The sequence below is a fragment of the Dryobates pubescens genome, chromosome 2 (genome assembly GCF_014839835.1).
Source record: "Dryobates pubescens isolate bDryPub1 chromosome 2, bDryPub1.pri, whole genome shotgun sequence".
Lineage (NCBI taxonomy): Eukaryota > Metazoa > Chordata > Aves > Piciformes > Picidae > Dryobates > Dryobates pubescens.
In genome coordinates this window covers 43,893,529-43,911,289 of record NC_071613.1, presented here as the reverse complement: position 1 = coordinate 43,911,289, position 17,761 = coordinate 43,893,529, and the positions used below count along the sequence as shown (strand labels likewise).

The 17,761-nt window shown below is 43.8% G+C and overlaps 1 protein-coding gene across 1 annotated transcript in view; it reads left to right on the top strand.

The window, feature by feature from the left end:
- SEMA5B (semaphorin 5B) overlaps window positions 1-17,761 on the top strand; it is a 286,627-nt gene that overhangs the window by 76,908 nt on the left and 191,958 nt on the right. Inside the window, exon 2 of the mRNA XM_054176331.1 lies at window positions 11,869-11,929. The gene's annotated coding sequence lies outside the window, so the exon portion shown is untranslated. The remainder of the gene's footprint in view (window positions 1-11,868; window positions 11,930-17,761) is intronic.

The window sequence follows — 17,761 nt, the reverse complement described above, 5'->3', positions numbered from 1 at the left end:
GTTGTTAACTAGGGACTTACTTCCAATATCTTCCCTCCTTTAAGTAGGTGTCAGTCACTTTTAGAAAAAAAATGTTTTTATTAGATACTATAGACTAATTCCTGTCTCTGTTCTGGGTCTGTGGTTGAACAGAGTAGTTCATCACCAGGGGAAAACAAGTCGTTCCTTATAACTGTTTCTCTTCATTTTATCGCAGCTTGTCAGTGTCTGGCAGATTCTCCATCCTTTATGCCATTCCTCTTCAGCTCACTAACAGAGCGGTCATTAGCGCCGCATATAGGGCAGGCTCAGGGGATTTGGTACTTGTCTGGAGCTTCCTTCACCGTTTTTGAATCTTACTTTCTTTACAGGTGAGAAAGGCTGGGTTCTGCTCTGAAGCCGGTCTTCGTATTGTGCGTTCTTTGCACTTGTAATTCCTCCCAGACTAGGCTGACGCGGGACAGTGTTGTAACTGTGCCTAACATTTCTGTTTGGAAAACCATTTATGATGTTGGCATGTGTATCTCATTTTGTTAAGTTTATTTGTACTGTTTAAAGCAATCTGAGGAGATTTATAATTGCTTATTTTGTAATGCAGCCACAAAGAATTAAGTAAAAGCTTTATAAGTAATCTCTTTTTTCCCCTCTAGCCAAAGACACACTGTCATGTTTTCATATATCAGCTTATTTAGGGTCGAAGGTTGGCTTCTCTCTGCATTTGATAGGCAGATATAAGTGCTGCATCGGAGCACACAGAGGAATTTGGCACTTTGATTTTTAAATGCGGTGCCAAACATGTGGAGAGAACAGCATTGCTTGATTAAAATGGAGCCCATGCAGCAAGGGGAGGTGTGTTTGCAGCAAAAATTACTACGAGAAGAGGCGACAACTTAAGAAACCAATTGTGATTAAAATTCTAACTGAGTTGATACTGGAGTTGGATAACTCCTAGCTTTAGATACTTGCTAGCTAGGCAGAAACTCAGAAAACAAGTGGTTTCTGAGAATAGAGATATGGAGAAAAGATGGCTTATTTTTAAGCCCCTATGCTGGGGCTCAGAAAATTGACTTCAGTTCCTTTCCTGGCTGCCTCACAGGATGTCTCTGTAGTCTTGGGGACGATTATAAACTTTTTACCATATGTTTATGCTGCATCTAGTGATCTGGAGCCCTCATTTTAGTTGGGCTTCATGAAATTGTAGCCTACCAAAAAATATTTACTCTTTAGTCTCTACCAGAAAGTAAACAAATGGTCTTTGAAAAATTAAACTGAGTCACGTTTACACTGAATAGGGATTCTGTGTCCTGGTCAGTGATGGATGAAAAGTAGGGCCTTCAGAGATGATGACTATATCAGACTTGATGCTGAGACCAGGCATGGGATCATTTAATTTGTTTCAAAAATATGTTGTGAGGAGGGAGAAGGGGAGGTGATGCCATGCAGGCTGTGAGCTATCTTCCCAATATTTTAGTCACATAACTCTGGAAAGAGGAAGGATGTGACAGAAGCAGAGAGAGCCTTCCTCAAAGACAACTTTATAAGATCATTATTCTATCAGCCAAATGCAGGCACACTTCTATTTTAGCAAAGGAAGAAAATGCCTTTCTCCCCCCCAGATAAATCATGCACAAATGAGCTTATGAGAAAAATAGAAGGAAGAAGGCCAAAGAGGCATGCCAGAGAAGGAAGTCTGCAGAGTCCAAGGGGTTCAGAGAAGACTGCAGTGGGACTGCCTCTGAGAGGGAGTGTTTACATCACTAATTCTTAACGGGTTTACCTTCTGGGACTCCAACCTTGGACTGCTGCCTGGACATTTGTCTTGGACTTGGCCTCTGGACTGGTGAGTTAGTGATGGAATGACACTCATCTCTGTTGTGCTGAAACATGATGACTTCAGATTGCTCAGCTTGAGGGGTTTTGGTATCTGATCACTGTGCTTCTCCTGCTCCAGTGATGAGAGTATGTGTCAAGGACAAGTCTGGTTGCTGGAAGACTTGGCCTCTGTTTCTGAGGCTGCCACAGCCTGTTTGTGGTTTTGGACAAGGCAAGGATTGACGGACGTTAGATGTAGGATTTTCCAAATGGCTCGGGGCTCTCTTAACTCTGCTGGTATTGGACTCAATGGGACTTTCTCACTTCTGATGGGAACAAGGACCTTCTATTTCAGACTGTGTGTGGAGTAGGTAGCTTTCTGTAATAATTTGGAATAAAAAAATGTGTGCCTGCTGCAGTGCAGTGAAATGATGCAACTTTTGCAGATGCTCTTTAGTGGTCAGAGGAAGCACAATTAAAAAGGTATGTCACAATCAGGCTCTAGTTAGTGTAGTAACAGCTTCTGTGAGAAGCTGCCAGAAGCTTTCCCCATGCCTGACAGAGCCAATGCCAGCCAGCTCCAAGATGGACCCACCACTGGCCAACGCTGAGCCTATCAACATCAGTGGTAGTGCCTCTGGGACCACATATTTAAGAAAGGAGAAAAAACTGCTGTGCAACAGCAACCCCAAGAGAGGAGAATATGTGAGAGGAACAACTTTGCAGACACCAAGTTCATTGAAGAAGGAGGGAGAGAAGGTACTTCAGGTACCAGAGCAGAGATTCTTCTGCTTAAGAACATGATGAGGCAGGCTGTTCCCCTGCAGCCCACAGATGTTAATAGTGGAGCATATAGCAGCCCATGCCAGACCAGGTAGATATGCCTGAAGGAGGCTGTGACCTTGTGGGAAGCTCATACTGGAGCAGGTTCTTGACAGGACCTGTGGCCCCGTGAAGAGCCCACTCTGAAGCAAGTTTGTTGGCAGCACTTGAGACCCCTTGGAGGACCCACATTGAAGCAGTCTGTACCCTGAAGGACTGCACCCTGCAGAAAGGAATCGTGCAGGTGCAATTTGTGAAGAACTGTGGAAGGACTCACATTGCAGAAGTTCATAGAGTACTGTCTCCCATGGGAGGGACATGATGGAGCAGGGAAACAGTGTAAGGAGTCCTTCCCCTGAGGAGGAAGGAATGGCAGAGACAACATGTGATGAACTGACCTCAACCTCCATTCCCCATTCTTCTGTGCTGTGGGAGGGGAGGGGTAGGGAAAATCAAGAGTAAAGCTAACCCCAGGAAGAAGGGATGGGTTGGGGGAAGGTATTTTAAGATTCAGTTTTATTTCTCATTACCCTGCTCTGACTTGATTGGCAATAAATTAAATTAATTTTCTCCAGGTCAAATTAAATTAATTTTCTCCAGGTCAAGTCTGTTTTGTCCATGCTGGTAATTGCTGAGTGATCTCTCCCAGTCCTCATCTCGACCTGAGCCTTTTGTGATAGTTTCTCTCCCCTTTCCAGCTGAAGAGGGAAGTGATAGAGCAGCTTTGAGGGGCAGCTAACATCATACCTCTTTATTGACAGACCTGGCAAACCTAAAAGACTGGGTGTGTCAGTGTTGGCAAATCAAGCTTTACTGTCAGAAGGGAACCATGCTGGAAATTTCCTGGGCAGATCCGCTTAGTGTATCCTAGGTCTAGTTTAGAAACAATGCAAAGAGCAAACTTTGCTCAATGGGTTTTACTTCTCCAATCTTTATTGCCCAGAATGGTGTACAGCAGCTCTGCTCTTTGGAGGAGGAATAGGCATTTTCTTTGACTGGAGATGTTTGCAGCTATCTTCTGTCTCCCTTGAACTCTTTCCATATTCACGACTTTATGCTAAAAAGATCCTCTGTCCTTTACAACTTTTCTTGGAATAGCCAAAGGGAAAAAAAAATAGAGGGAGGAAAAAAAGTAAGCAACAAACTAAAGCTTCATCTGAGTCTTTGCCTTATCCAATTACTGAAATTAATCAGTGTCAAGGAAAAGCTGGCTTGGTGTGACCACCCGGGGTGCTCTGTCTGGCTCCATGATTTATGTTGCTTCATCTGGGTGTCACATTGTGCGTGTGGTTTGGGATTATGCTCTGTCCTCAGGTGCCTGTCACCTTTACACTGTGTAATCAGACTGAATCTCGGGTGAATGTTGAGTACCACAGAAAAACATTTCCAAGTAGCTGTAGGTTTAATGTAGGCTTTTTAGGATCAGATTTTCACCTGTCGTGTAAATCCACTGAAGGAAAGAGTTTGTTTAGAGGCGCACCTGTTGGAAGTAGAATCTAGACCTAAATGTTGTCTTCAAGCAGTATCCTGAGCCCTGCTTCTGTGACCTTCAGTGTATGTATACATGCTTCTGGTGGCAGTCTTAAATTAAGCCATGACTGTATGTGGAATAGGCAAGAATTAAAACAGTGCCTAACTCCATGGTGTTCTTGGTAGAAACATCAATAGGAACGAGGACTAGTGTTTGAAGGGCACTGTCCCATAAGCTGAGGTTCCTCCATTCCCCTAGCTGTGCCACTGGCTTACTTTAAAGTCCTTTAGGCTTAGTTTTGCTTTTGTAGAGGAGGAACAATGATTCCTTTCAGCTGGGCCTCCACAGCAATGATTGAGCAGGACTAACAGGCACAAATGCAGTCTTCAGGGAGCAGCAATGCTGAAGCTACTCTAGTCAGTGTTTTGTACTAGAAGAAAAATGGATCCTTAAAATATTTAATCAACAATCTGTGGGTATATATGCCCCCACTTCTGCATGAAATACTCTTAGTGATATAGGGCTTTATTATCACAGAATTGTCAGGGTTGGAAGAGATCTCAAAGATCATCCAGTTCCAAGCCCCCTGCCATGGGCAGGGACACCTCACACCAGATCAGGTTGCTCAGAGCCATGACCAGCCTGGCCTTAACAAAATTCCAGGGATGGGGCTTCCAACGCTTCCCTCGGCAACCTGTTCCAGTATCCCACACCCTCATGGGGAAGAACTTTTTCCTAACACCCAATCTGAATCTGCCCACTTCTAGATTTGCTCCATTCCCCCTAGTCCTATCACTACCTGACACCCTAAAAAGTCCCTCCCCAGCTTTCTTGTAGCCCCCCTTCAGATACTGGAAGACCACAATAAGGTCTTCTTGGAGCCTTCTCTTCTCCAGACTGAACCCCAACTCTCTCAGTCTGTCTTTTCCTCTTTTGTTTATCTCATGTTTTCATCAACAGGAGCTTCACTTCACACCACGATAAAGCTTTTTAACCATACCTTTGCTGGCTGTGGTTGTTAGGAAATGTACTGTGTATTTTCCCCTCTCTGCCCCCTGTTTTTTCCCTAGTAACCCCATTCTCACTTTCTGAACTATCTCAAGTCCTTTTTGAAGGGAAGCAATAATAAATTTCCATATGGACTATACCTTGTAAAAAGATTATCTCCATTTATTCTTTTTATAAAGTTTTCAGAAGGGAAGGCACTGTCCCAATGCACAGAAGCAATTTTTCTTTCCAATGGATCCTGTGACTCAAATCTAAACCTTTGCTCTCAGAGGAACACTTTTCAAATGTTTACTTACTGCTTGATTCCTGATAGGCACTCTGGAAAAAAGATGAGGTGTTGCTCCTGAAAGTTATACTGCTTTATATTGTTTGAAAGGCAGAGATTGAACTGATTTGTCTAGCAGCTTGCCTTTTCTCAACTTCCTTTGTAGCTCAGTCTTTTATCAACAGTACAGTAAAAGTCTTTTATATATATATACATAAAAAAAAATCATACAGCATTCATATAAAGCCTTTCATCTTGATGGCTCCAAAGTAGTTGACAAATCTGTCAAGTAATTTATCAACTACTTTCAGCAAAAGTTATCTCATACTCCAGCACAAAAAGGGAGGTATTTCTATGCTGTGTAAAATCATCCTTTCTACTAATAGCTTTTAAAAGTAGCCATCAGACTTGTAATGTATGCATTACAAAATTTTAATCTAAGGATTTTTTAACTTGTTCCTGGCTGTCTGAGAGGATCTAATTAAACATGAAGCCACCCTCTCGTTCTAGTAAGGCCAGGGAAGAACTGGTGCATGAAGCGTGCTGAGCAGGAAAGGATCAGTGCTGTGTGTGCACTGTGGGGTTACTGGGGGGAGGAAAAATAAATACAATGCTGAAAACAAACCGAGAGTCTTAAAAGACCCCTTCCTGACAGTCACTTGGTGACAGATTCCTCTTCTGCAACACAGCTGGAACAGATTATTGTGTGTATGGGTGAAATCTGCATGAACTGATGGGGATGCCTGCACCTCTCTGATACCCCTTTACCCGTCCCAAGCAAGGAGTGGAGCCTCTGTGCCAAGAGCAGGTTGCTTTCCTGGGCCTGGTGATGCTCTTCACAGCAATCTGCCCATTGCCTCCTTGCTGACACCATGACCTTCCATGGGCAGTGTTTCCATAGAGTGCTTGCCTCTTCTGGAAAGGCTCTGCATTCACACATCCCACATACATGGACACCCTGCATCTGTAAGGCTTCATCAGAGGATTCTCTTGGCTCCTGAAACTTTCCCTTGTGCAAATCATTGGGTACCTTGTGAGCAAACATGTTGCAAGGTGACTGAGGGTTTCGTGATGGGATCTGTAGCACGAGTGTGTTAATGGAGTCAAGTACTATTTATTGGCTCCAGTGCATTTCACTGCGCCTTTGGCGCATTTGTGCTTCCTGTATGAAACTTGGCTGAAGGAGTCAGAACTGCAAGACATCATCCCAAATTCCAGCTGGGATGCGTAACTTGGCTACATGACACTCTCCCTTCTTTGCCCCCCTTAGCCACTTCCCATGTTAAATAGTTTCTCAGGACTCAAAAAGGAAGGGGGAGATAATCTCCGGGCCAGTGTTTCTGATAAGTAGAAGAATTGCACAAATAAATTAGTCATGGTTAACAGTAAGAAACTGTCACTTGTCTCACTTGCCTGGAAGTTGCAGCATGCCGAAATGACAGTCCTCATCTTGCTGTTGGGAGGTGGGATGCAGAGAGTGAATGCTGGGGGTAGGGATGTATTTTACACATATTTTCAAATTGGAGGGGAAAAAAAAAAAAAGATGATTTATTTTCTTTTGCTGCAGCCTGCTCCCAATTTTCACTTTATATTAATTGCTGTGGGAACAGCAGTTCTTATGGCCATATACCTCAGCTATTAACACTGTGTCTGGTTTGACAGTGCATCTCAATTCTTTTTTTCTATCCCCTTGCAGTCATAAAATATGTATCAGCCTTCCTTTTTAATCTCATTTGACATGTCCAGCTAGTTAATTTGTGTCTTCCTTTCCTCCTTTAGAACTTGATTTTCCTGACATCATATGCTTAACCAGAAAAAACAAACCAACTTTTGATTGAGAAACTTCCTTTCACTTTATTTTATTTCTAATTAAAAATATGTTTGCATTTATATTTAATGGAATAATTTCTCCAGGAGCCCCTAACAGCTTTCTACCCCAAATGTTTTCTTCACTGATATTTTAATTGCTGTAATAATCAGCATTCTGAATAAGAGGTCTTTCCCCTAGCTCAGTAAATCCATACTGGCTGAGTAAAGCATGTCTGTGATTTATGTGCAGATAAACAGCTTTGGATTCTATCCAATCACTTCATCAGTTTTAATTCGGCTGCCTAATCAGTAGCAAGCAGGAGGCTTGGTTTTTGTTGGTTTTTGCTTTGGTTTGTTTTTAACGGGGTGAGGTTGTTAATACAGGGTTTGGCACCTTCCCCGGAATGGCACAGATAGCTCCCCATTTCTCATCATGGTCATGTCAAAGTCAGCTCTAACTTTCTGAAAGAGTTTGTAAGAAGGGGATGAGATGCCAAGACTTGTCTTTGGGCTTTCCTTGGTATCTAAGGAACCTTGGAGATACGCATTCGGAACAAGAAGTCATCTCTTATCTCATGTTTTATAAAGGACATCTCTCAGATGCCTGAGAAAATTGGAAGGACTCATACAGAAGCAGATTTTGTTTCCTGTCTGTGTTTAAGGGTATTGAAATTATTTTTGCAGCAATCATGTTACTGCTGTTGCTTAATAGACATCATGATGAGAGGTGATCAGTGCCTGTGGGGTGTGCAGGGTTAGGAGCACTGTAGCCCACTCTTACTTTGCAGCTGCCATCTGTAGGTTCCTGTCATGTGTCAGCCATGTGCACAGTGCTATAATGACCAGGGTGGTCCAGGTGACCCCAGACGGAGGCTTTCTGACTTCAGCCTGACCACAGTTCCTGACCTCATTTTGTCTACCATAACCCAAGCAAGTGCTGTTAAGGTTAAAACATTGGACCATTTACATTTTTATCTGTTAGTGCCATGTGTCCAGAGGTGAAGTGTTTTCTGATTTATAAGCAGCCTCTGAAGGATTACAGAGACCAACCCCATTTTAGTCATCAGATATAGTGCAAGCATCTCTAATAATAAAGCTTACCTAAAGAGCTTAGCACGATTTCAGTAGTAAACCATGGCTTTGTGTTTTTGAACCTTGTCAGCTATCCTGGCTGCCATTCATTTCAGCCTGTAACTGTGTCTGGCCACTTCCCTTACACTGGGAGACTGTAAGAGATGTTAGCAACACTTCTGTGCCTGTTTTTCTCCTGTTTCATAGCTGCTTGTGCTATGTAAGCAAGCAGCAGGCTTTGGAAATCTGTGCTAGGCTGGATGGCCATCACTGGACTCTTTAGGACACAGGTTAATTGGGAAGAACACATTAGCTTTACTACCATATTTCATGACCCAACTGACACATAGCACCTATTTTTCCACATCAATTTGCCCCCTCCCCCGCCAGCTCTGTGTTTCAGTATTGCCAAGAAGAATCCTATCCAGAGCTGCTAAATTAAAAGGTCTTGGCCCAGCTGGAATTCCTTGAACACACCCAGAGCTGTACAGGCTTTAAATAGCTATTTGAATCATGATGAAATTCAGAGAATTAGGCTAGGCTAGAGGGAAGGGCAGTAGGGTTGGTGGCAGTTTGGGATCAGTTCATAGTGCAGATGTGCATGTCCTGAGGGACCTTGGGTGAGGTGTTTAATTCATCTGCTGTGCTGGGTTTTTTATAGCTTGCAAAAGGGCAGTAATACCTCCTGCCTTAGACTGGGAATGAAGCAAGGATGAAACCCATGACTAGAGAGAGAACATTTAGATCCTGTAGTGGTTCTGGTACAGCTCCATCTCTGCTGCAGCAATTACTGGGCTTTGTGTCTTCAGCTCCTGAAGATTTTTCACAAATGGTTGTGAGCATTTTTATACTTTTCTTGTGCATGGTCAGAGGAAGTCAGTGTGCACAGTGCTTGACCATTACATTGTGCTACTTATGGTATCCTGCTTCTTTGTAATTAATGACAGCACTATGGAGGGACTGCCAGCTTGGGATCTTCCTGGCTTTAACTGAGCAGAGTCTACAGGACTGGTTCTTTTAACTTCAACGAGAGCTCTGAACATCCTGTTCCTGTTAAAATTAATGTGAAACAAAATTCCAGAGTCCTGAAAGATGAAGACTATCCCATCTGTCTATCTGCTGCTTTAGTGGAGAGATAGGAAAGGTTTCTTGCTGTAACCTGAGAGGGAATTGAAACATCTGAGAAGTAAATGCAGGAGAAGGCTCAGTTTCTTGCAGATCAAAGGGTGAGTTTAGAGAATCTTTTATTCTCTGGCCAGAAGGGAACTATTATGTTTAGAGAGCTAGGCAGTTTGCTGGCTAAAGATCCTTCTGGTGATTAAACCTGAGAGTTTATGCACACCAGTGGCTTACTTTTTAGAAAGCACTATAAGTCCTGGAGGTTCTACCTAACAGATTCATCATTATTTTCTTACAGCTTGGTATGCTGGGCTCTGAACTGCCTCCTGGGATGTCACCAAAAATGCATTCTCACTCTTACAATTCTAAAGAGTGAGAGTCAACTGACAGTGAATTCTAAGTCCTTTTGTTAGGTGGTCTGTTGCCCCTAGGTTCCCTTGGGCTTCCCCTCCTTCAGGATTCAGCCCTGGCAGAAGAGCTGCAGAAATGTTCACATCTTCATCCCTTCCCTCTGATTTCTTCCACAAGGGAAGACTGGTTGGAGAAGGAAGGAAATGTGAAAGTGTGTATCTGTGTTGGTCTTAAAATGTTGAAAGAAGGAACTGTGAGAGCATTTTCAGAGTTATGGAAATGTGATGAATGAGGTCTCTTGTAGAAAACAATTACTTCAGTTCTCTCAGTGGGCTGGGTGACTGGTTCCTTTGTTGCTTCAGTTTCCTTTTTACAGATTTTGCAACATCTGTTATGACTTCTTCTTTATTATTTTAGATTTTTATTTCCCATTATCTTTCTCTACATTTTTCTCTTTCCCCTCTCCCCTTGCCCTGCCCTGCCCTTGACCTTGCCCTTCTTCCTCTTCTGCCTCTTCCTCCTCTTTTTCTTCTTCTTCTTCTTCCCCTTCCTCTCCCTCTTCCTTTTCCTGATTCACATTATTTAGAAGCCTTTGTTCAAGGAAAAGACCATGGTGGGCAGAAGTCTACCTGTGGCTAAAGTCTGATGACCTGTCCCTGAATGTGGCCCATTAATCCATGGGAGCCCTCTGACATCATTGAGCATTTTGGCTGACCAGACACTAGTTTCCCAGGAAAAAAACCTTAATGCTTTTTAGTATCTCTGTTCCTTGCCTATGATGCAAAGTTAACAGCATGTGCTCCTTCTCAGGAGCATGGTGAGGAAAAACCCATCTGGTTTGTGAATGCTCAGACATGGCTCTAATGGAAGCCATGTAAATAACTAGATAAATTATTTCAGTGAGATCATCTGTCAAGCATAATAGGTAGCAGGGTCACAATCTCTTCACAGTGAATCATTTCTTACTGGCTGAGTGGGATTTGTGCTCACAAGCCATTGTGCAGAAGCATCTTCTGATTTTTGCTCATTCTGTCTCTTCCCTGCCTACACTTTTAGCTCCTTGATCCCTTGCTGGCAAGCTCTGGGGAGCAAAGATTACCATGACCAGTGCCTGCAAAGAGTTCAGACATAGTGTGCCCTTTGGAAGTGCTGCTGTAATAAAAAACACACCGCCAAACCAAACAAAACAAGCAAACAAACAAACAAACAAACAAAAGCTAAATTATTAGGAAATACTCTAGAATGTGTTATAATTTGTTACAATTTTTGCTTCTTTCCTCAAGCTGTAGTGGAATTGGAGGTTTTGGCCAAGGCAGAAGGGTGAAAGTAATGAAAATAACCTTTGAGGTGTGAGTTTCTTAAACAGATTTGTACATTGTGTGTTTTGCTTTGGGATCAGCACCCTTGGTGTTTCCAAGAGGGGGGAATGTGGGCTCACAGCTAGCATACTAGATGCCTGCCCTGCCAGGCTTGCTGTGAGACCTGGGGCAAATCATGTAGGCTGCATTCACACGTCTTCATCTGGCTACAGCTCCTGGTTTCACTTGAACAATTTAAATAGGTTTTTACTAACCCATATCTGATGGCACTTCTGAGTGGTTTGCTGATAGAATGGAAGACTTGGTGAACTTCGGCAGGGGTGAGAGGTGAAGCCGGGTGAGGGTTGGTGGGGACAGGAATGTCCCAAAGCGGAGTACTGCAGTGAGGAATAGGATGCGTGTTCACAGCCTGCATTTCTTGCTGGTGCAAATATCCCACCTGGAAACTGGGGCAAGAGCGATTCCCGAGCTATTCCATGAGGGTGAAGCATTAAGGACTGTGAAAAGTTCAGGAAGGGCTGCACAATTCCTAAGTTAGATTGAATGTGTTAAAACATTTATTGTTTCTACAAACATTTGCTGCTAGCAAATCTGTAGGCTAGGATTTTTGCAGAGAGAAAATATGAAGAAAATGACTGCAGCTGAAGCAAGTTTTGAAGTTATCTTTAGGTGAGCATTAAGGCAATTTTTACACTGCTTTGTGGTTAAACTTAAATAATATGTTATTTACATATTGTTTCCAAAATAATGTGAATATTTGACATAAAATTCTCTTCAGCATCAGATAGGAGATGTAGTTAGAAATATCCACTGAAGCCTCTTTTTTTCTGATGTTTCCACAGGTTACTAAGGATTTTCCCTGGAGCGTGACTTTGACTATGACACTTCAGTAATGCCAAGGCTGTAAGTAAATAATACAATGTTTGCAACTCTCCTTTAACAGCCATGCCTACATTCTTTCCAGGTCTTTGCTAGAAATCATCTTTGCTAACAGTCTGCCTTGCAACTAGTTTGCGAGGAAGTGCCTGGAAGATGACAATGTTCTAAAATGGAGAATGACGTTTTAGAGACTGTGCTTTATCAGCTTCTTGTTTCATTTAAGAACTCAAATAATGGTTGCTTAATCTGCAGGAGGAAAGCCCAAGACATCTCTCAGTATTGCAGGGAATGCCACAAGCAGACAAAAATAAAACTACCTCATTAGTGTAGATGAGCAGTGAATAAAATGCAATGATACATTACCAAAAGCTGGCATGCAGTTGGTTCCCAGGCACAGAACAAAGGGCAAGAACCTTATTTTGCTTGTGTTACCACTAATTAAAAAGGCCTATTAGAAGCTGAATAAATGAACTCAAGGGGCTGCTGACTTGGTCATGTGTTTTCTGCCCTTTGGTAACTTGGTGTCAGTTCGGTATCTGAAGATTCTTGTCACAGAGGCAAGCTCTTGTCCAATTCCTGGTTATGAATGCTTGAAAAAGATACAATTTCCTTTGCCTCCTCACCTTTCCCCTTCTTTTTCTAAGGTGAATTAGTGAGCTCTTAATTTTGGTAGCTCCTCTGCATTGTTTTTCCTAATCAGTTCTCTCAGATCTGCTCAATCTCCGTGTAATTCAGTCAGCTACTCAAAATCAAACCTTTTGTAATAAAGAGAGTGCTAATTTTTCCTTTTATTTCAATTGTGGTTGATGGCTTTTGTCACGTGTTATCCTATAACTCAATCACCCGCCACCGGCATTTGTAATTTAATCAATAAAGGAGGCCATTTTTCCTCAAGGAGATCAAAAGAGAAAGAGCTCAAGGAAAATACTCGGTTAAAGGAAGGTGAAGAACAAAAAAGGGTGACAGGAACTGTGGTTTGAATTTAATAGCTGCACACCATGGTGACTACATCTGCCTGGCAAGTAGCATGCCAACCAGATACCGCTATTTTAGCATGAATGAATCTAATGATTTCACCTATTTCACCAGCACTCAGCTGGCCAAATCTAGTGGGAAAATCATGCATGTTACCTATGGCAGCTACCTTATATCAACTTCACCCCATCAAATGGTGTTAGCAACCCTGTACATGAGGAGTAGAATAGAATAGAATAGAATAGAATAGAATAGAATAGAATAGAATAGAATAGAATAGAATAGAATAGAATTAACCAGGTTGGAAAAGATCTTCAAGATCATCGAGTCCAACCTATCACCCAACACCATCTAATCAAATAAACCATGGCACCAAGTGCCTCATCCAGTCTCTTCCTAAACACCTCCAGTGATGGTGACTCCACCACCTCCCTGGGCAGCCCATTCCAATGGGCAATCTCTCTTTCTGTGAAGAACTTCTTCCTAACATCCAGCCTAAACCTCCCCAACTTGAGACTGTGTCCCCTTGTTCTGGTGCTGGTTGCCTGGGAGAAGAGACCAACCCCCACCTGGCTACAACCTCCCTTCAGGTAGTTGTAGACAGCAATGAAGTCTCCTCTGAGCCTCCTCTTCTCTAGGCTAAGCAACCCCACCTCCCTCAGCCTCTCCTCATAGGGCTCCAGAGCTCTCACTGGCTTTGTTGCCCTTCTCGGGACACATTCTAGCAACTCAACATCTTTCCTAAGCTGAGGGGCCCAGAACTGGACACAGTACTCAAGGTGTGGCCTAACCAGTGTTGAGTACAGGGGCAGAATGACCTCCATGCTCCTGCTGGCCACACTATTCCTGATACAGGCCAGGATGCCATTTGCCTTCTTGGCCACCTGGGCACACTGCTGTCTCCTGTTCAGCCTACTGTCAACCAGTACCTCCAGGTCCCTTTCTGCCTGGCTGCTCTCCAGCCACTCTGACCCCAGCCTGCAGCACTGCATGGGGTTGCTGTGGCCAATGTGCAGAACCCAGCACTTGGGTGTGTTAAATCTCATGCCGTTGGACTCTCCCCATCTGTCCAGCCTGTCAAGGTCCCTCTGGAGAGTTCTCTTATCCTCTAACAGATCAACTCCTGTCCCCAGCTTGATGTCATCTGCAAATTTACTGATGATGGACTCAATCCCCTCATCTAAATCATCAATAAAGATATTGAACAGGATGGGGCCCAGCACTGATCCCTGGGGCACACCACTAGTGACTGGCTGCCAGCTGGATGTGGCACCATTCACCACCACTCTCTGGGCTCAGCCCTCCAGCCAGTTCCTAACCCAGCACAGAGTGCTCCCATCCAAGTTATGGGCTGACAGTTTGCTGTAGGGGATGGTGTCAAAGGCCTTGCTGAAGTCCAGGTAGCCTACATCCACAGCCTGCCCCACATCCACCAGGCAGTCACCTGATCATAGAAGGAGATCAGGTTGGTGAGGCAGGACCTGCCCTTCCTAAATGTATGCTGGCTGGGCCTGATCCCTTGGCCATCCTGTAAGTGCTGTGTGATTGCCCCCAAGATGACCTGTTCCATAATCTTGCCTGGCACTGAGGTCAGGCTGACAGGTCTGTAATTCCCTGGTTCCTCCTTCCGACCCTTCTTGCGTATGGGCACCACGTTGGCCAGCTTCCAGTCTTCTGGGACCTCTCCAGTGAGCCAGGACTGTTGAAAAATGATGGAGAGTGGCTTGGCCAGCTCATCTGCCAGTTCTCTCAGCACCCTAGGATGGGTCCCATCTGGTCCCATGGGCTTGTGGGGATCCAAGTGGCTGAGCAGGTCTCTACTTATTTCCTCCTGGGCTACAGGGGAACTATACTGCTCCCTGACTCCATCTGCCAGCTCAGGAGGCCAGTTGTCCAGAAGGCAGCCAATCCTGCCATTAAAAGTCGAGGCAAAGAAGGTGTTAAGCACTGTGTGAATGGTAGTGTTCACACTACCAGTTTGATAGCAAGGACACCAAGAAATGAAAGCGTGCTATATGAGATGCAGTGATGTTTAATGCCTTCATCAATGATATCAGACAGTAGGGATGAGTTCACCCTCAGTAAGTTTGCAGATGACACCAAGCTGAGTGGTGCAGTCAGTATGTCAGAGGGATGAGATGTCATCCAGAGGGACCTGGACGAACTGTAGAAGTGGGCCCAGATGAACCTCATGATGCACAATAAGGCAAAGTGCAAGGTGCTGCACCTGGGTCAGAACAATCCTTACTACCAGTACAGGCCGGGGGAGGATGTCATAGAGAGCAGACCTGCAGAAAAGTACTTGGGGGTGATGGTGGATGAAAAGCTGGCCATGAGCCAGCAGGTTGAGAGAGGTGATTTCTGCCACTCTACTCTGCTCAGACCTCACCTGGAGTACTGTGTCCCACTCTGGGGCTCTCAACACATGGAGGGTCATGGATCTGATGGAGCAGGTCAAGAATAGGGCCACAAAAAATACCAGAATGCTGGAGTAACTCTCATATAAAGACAGGCTGAAAGAGTTGGGTTTGTTCAGCCTGAAGAAGAGAAGGCACCAGGGAGACCTGATAGTGGCCTTCCAGTACCTAAAGGGGTCCTGTAAGAAAGCTGGGGAGGGGCTGTTTACTAAAGAGCTTGTAGCAAAAGGACAAGGGGCACTGGTTTTAAACCAGAATAGGGTAGATTTAGATTGGACACGAAGAAGTTCTTTACTGTGAGAGTGGTGGAACATTGGAACAGGTTGCCCAGGAAGGTGGTGGAGGCCTCAACCCTGGAGATATTCAAGGTCATATTTACTGGGGCTCTGAGTATCCTGAGCTAGTGGGAGTTGCCCCTGTTTAATGCAGGGTTGGATTAGGTGACCTCTAGGTCCCTTCCAACCAGTGCATTCTATGATTGTATGATCCTCCCTTCTATAAAGATGCCTTTGTTGTGTTGCTGTTGCTTTAGACAAGGGCAGAGGAGGGAGCAGCTGTGGCATCAGGCTGCTCATGATGTGCTTGCTGAGCAGCCTGAGGCTTTGCAGCATAGGGATCTCACTTGGTTCAGAAGAAGTTGGCTGTGGCCTGCCTGCCTGTTCTGTCCACTCCTTCTAGGTTTGCTTCCACCACTGCTGCAGCCCCAAAGAAGGGGGTGGTACTGCACTGGCTTGGCAGGATAAGGGGATGGCTCTTCATTACTAGCAGTAATGAAGATCTTCACCTCACTCCTTGACTTCAAAGGGAGATTGCCTGGACGGGTCTCAGCTATGATGCATCTGAGGAGTTAGCTGTGGTTTTGCTGATAGATTGTTTAGTATTATGGTCTCAACTTGGTAAGATCTGCAAAACTCAAGATGAAAGGTATCAGAGTTACTCATTTGGAAAATGTTGATATTTGAAATTACATAATTACATAATTACATAATTTGGTCTTTAAAAGACACCAAAATGCTGCTTTACTCATGTCTCTCCCCAAACCCTGTTGCTAGTGCCACAGCCATGCTTTCTACAAATCAAATGTTGAGCCAGCCATTGAAAGGTGCATCTGGGGGGATTTTTAGAAGTTATTTTTTAAATTCAAGCAGGCACATTATTAATCAAAGGCCTAAGAATAAAACGTTTGGGAGAAGTTTTAATACGTGGTGTGGCATTTGTCTCAAAGATTTTAGTACTCCCCTGGAGTGCTGCTCCAGATTGAGTAAACAGGTATTTAGAGAGTCTTCAGGTGCTTATTTTCAGCCTGGGTTGACAAACTTTTCCTGTGCTAAGCACATAATTTCATAAGACAGTAAGACAATCAACTGATTACAGTGAATAATCTTTTAAAAAGCCACATCAAGCACTTTAGAGCAAAAGCCATCACTTAATTGTGGTAGAAACTTACCTCTGGGTTTGTTAAACACTGAACACCATGAATTCAAATATGCCTGGGTAACTGTTGCATCGAAATAGCTCAGCAATTCTTGCAGCCCACCTGAGTTCAAATCCTACTGCTGTAGGACTACAGCTGTACCAGACAGTTTTGGACAAGGAATGTATGAAGTGTGCCAGTCAGATGGCTGCAAAATCTACACAACTGCCACTGGCTGGCAAATCACTCCCTTTGCCCTTGGAAAAGAAAACAGAAGCCTTTTCTTGTATGAGCAATATTGTAAATATTGGTTCAACTTTTTTGAAATAAGACTGTTTAAGACTCTTCTCCAACCTTCCAACGGTGCCAAAGGATTACCAAACACACACCATATGATTGCTTATGATGCCGAGTTCCTTCTGACACCAAATAATGCCATCAAAGTCAGTGCTTCTCTGCCTGTTGTGTTTGGCCAAATATGAGAGCAGAATTTCTCCCACTGAGTAGCTTAGTGTCCTGCATTTGAGTTTGGCTTTTTGGAGCATCCAGGCTTTGACTGGCCAAAGCAATCAGTGTTTTGCCTAGTCAGGCAGCCTAGGGAACCCAACTGTAAGAAGTGAAAAGCTTCTGATCAGGCTGAGGTTGAAAGCATTTCTCAGGGTTGATTTAGCACTCAAGAGCTTAGTGCTTTGTAGAATTGGAGCATCCTCAGAAGCAAGCAATAGCACATCAGACTGCCCTTCTGTCCTTCTCACAATAATGACTTCCTCTTCTCACCTAAAAAAGGAGAAAATAAGTAATTATGCTTTAGTCCCACTTTTTGGTGGTATTTTGCACAAAATCCCTCCCACAGCGCGGAATAACTGGGTGGTTGAGAATCATGCATGCATATAATATGCACCAAAATACTTATATATGTGGCTATAAATTTTTTCCCCCTAATTTGCCTTGAAGTCACTAAACCATTTTGAGACACTTGGATTTTTCTTCCTGTCCTATTCCCAACACCAAACCACTCATTTTAGTGATTCCAAACTGATTATGAATCTG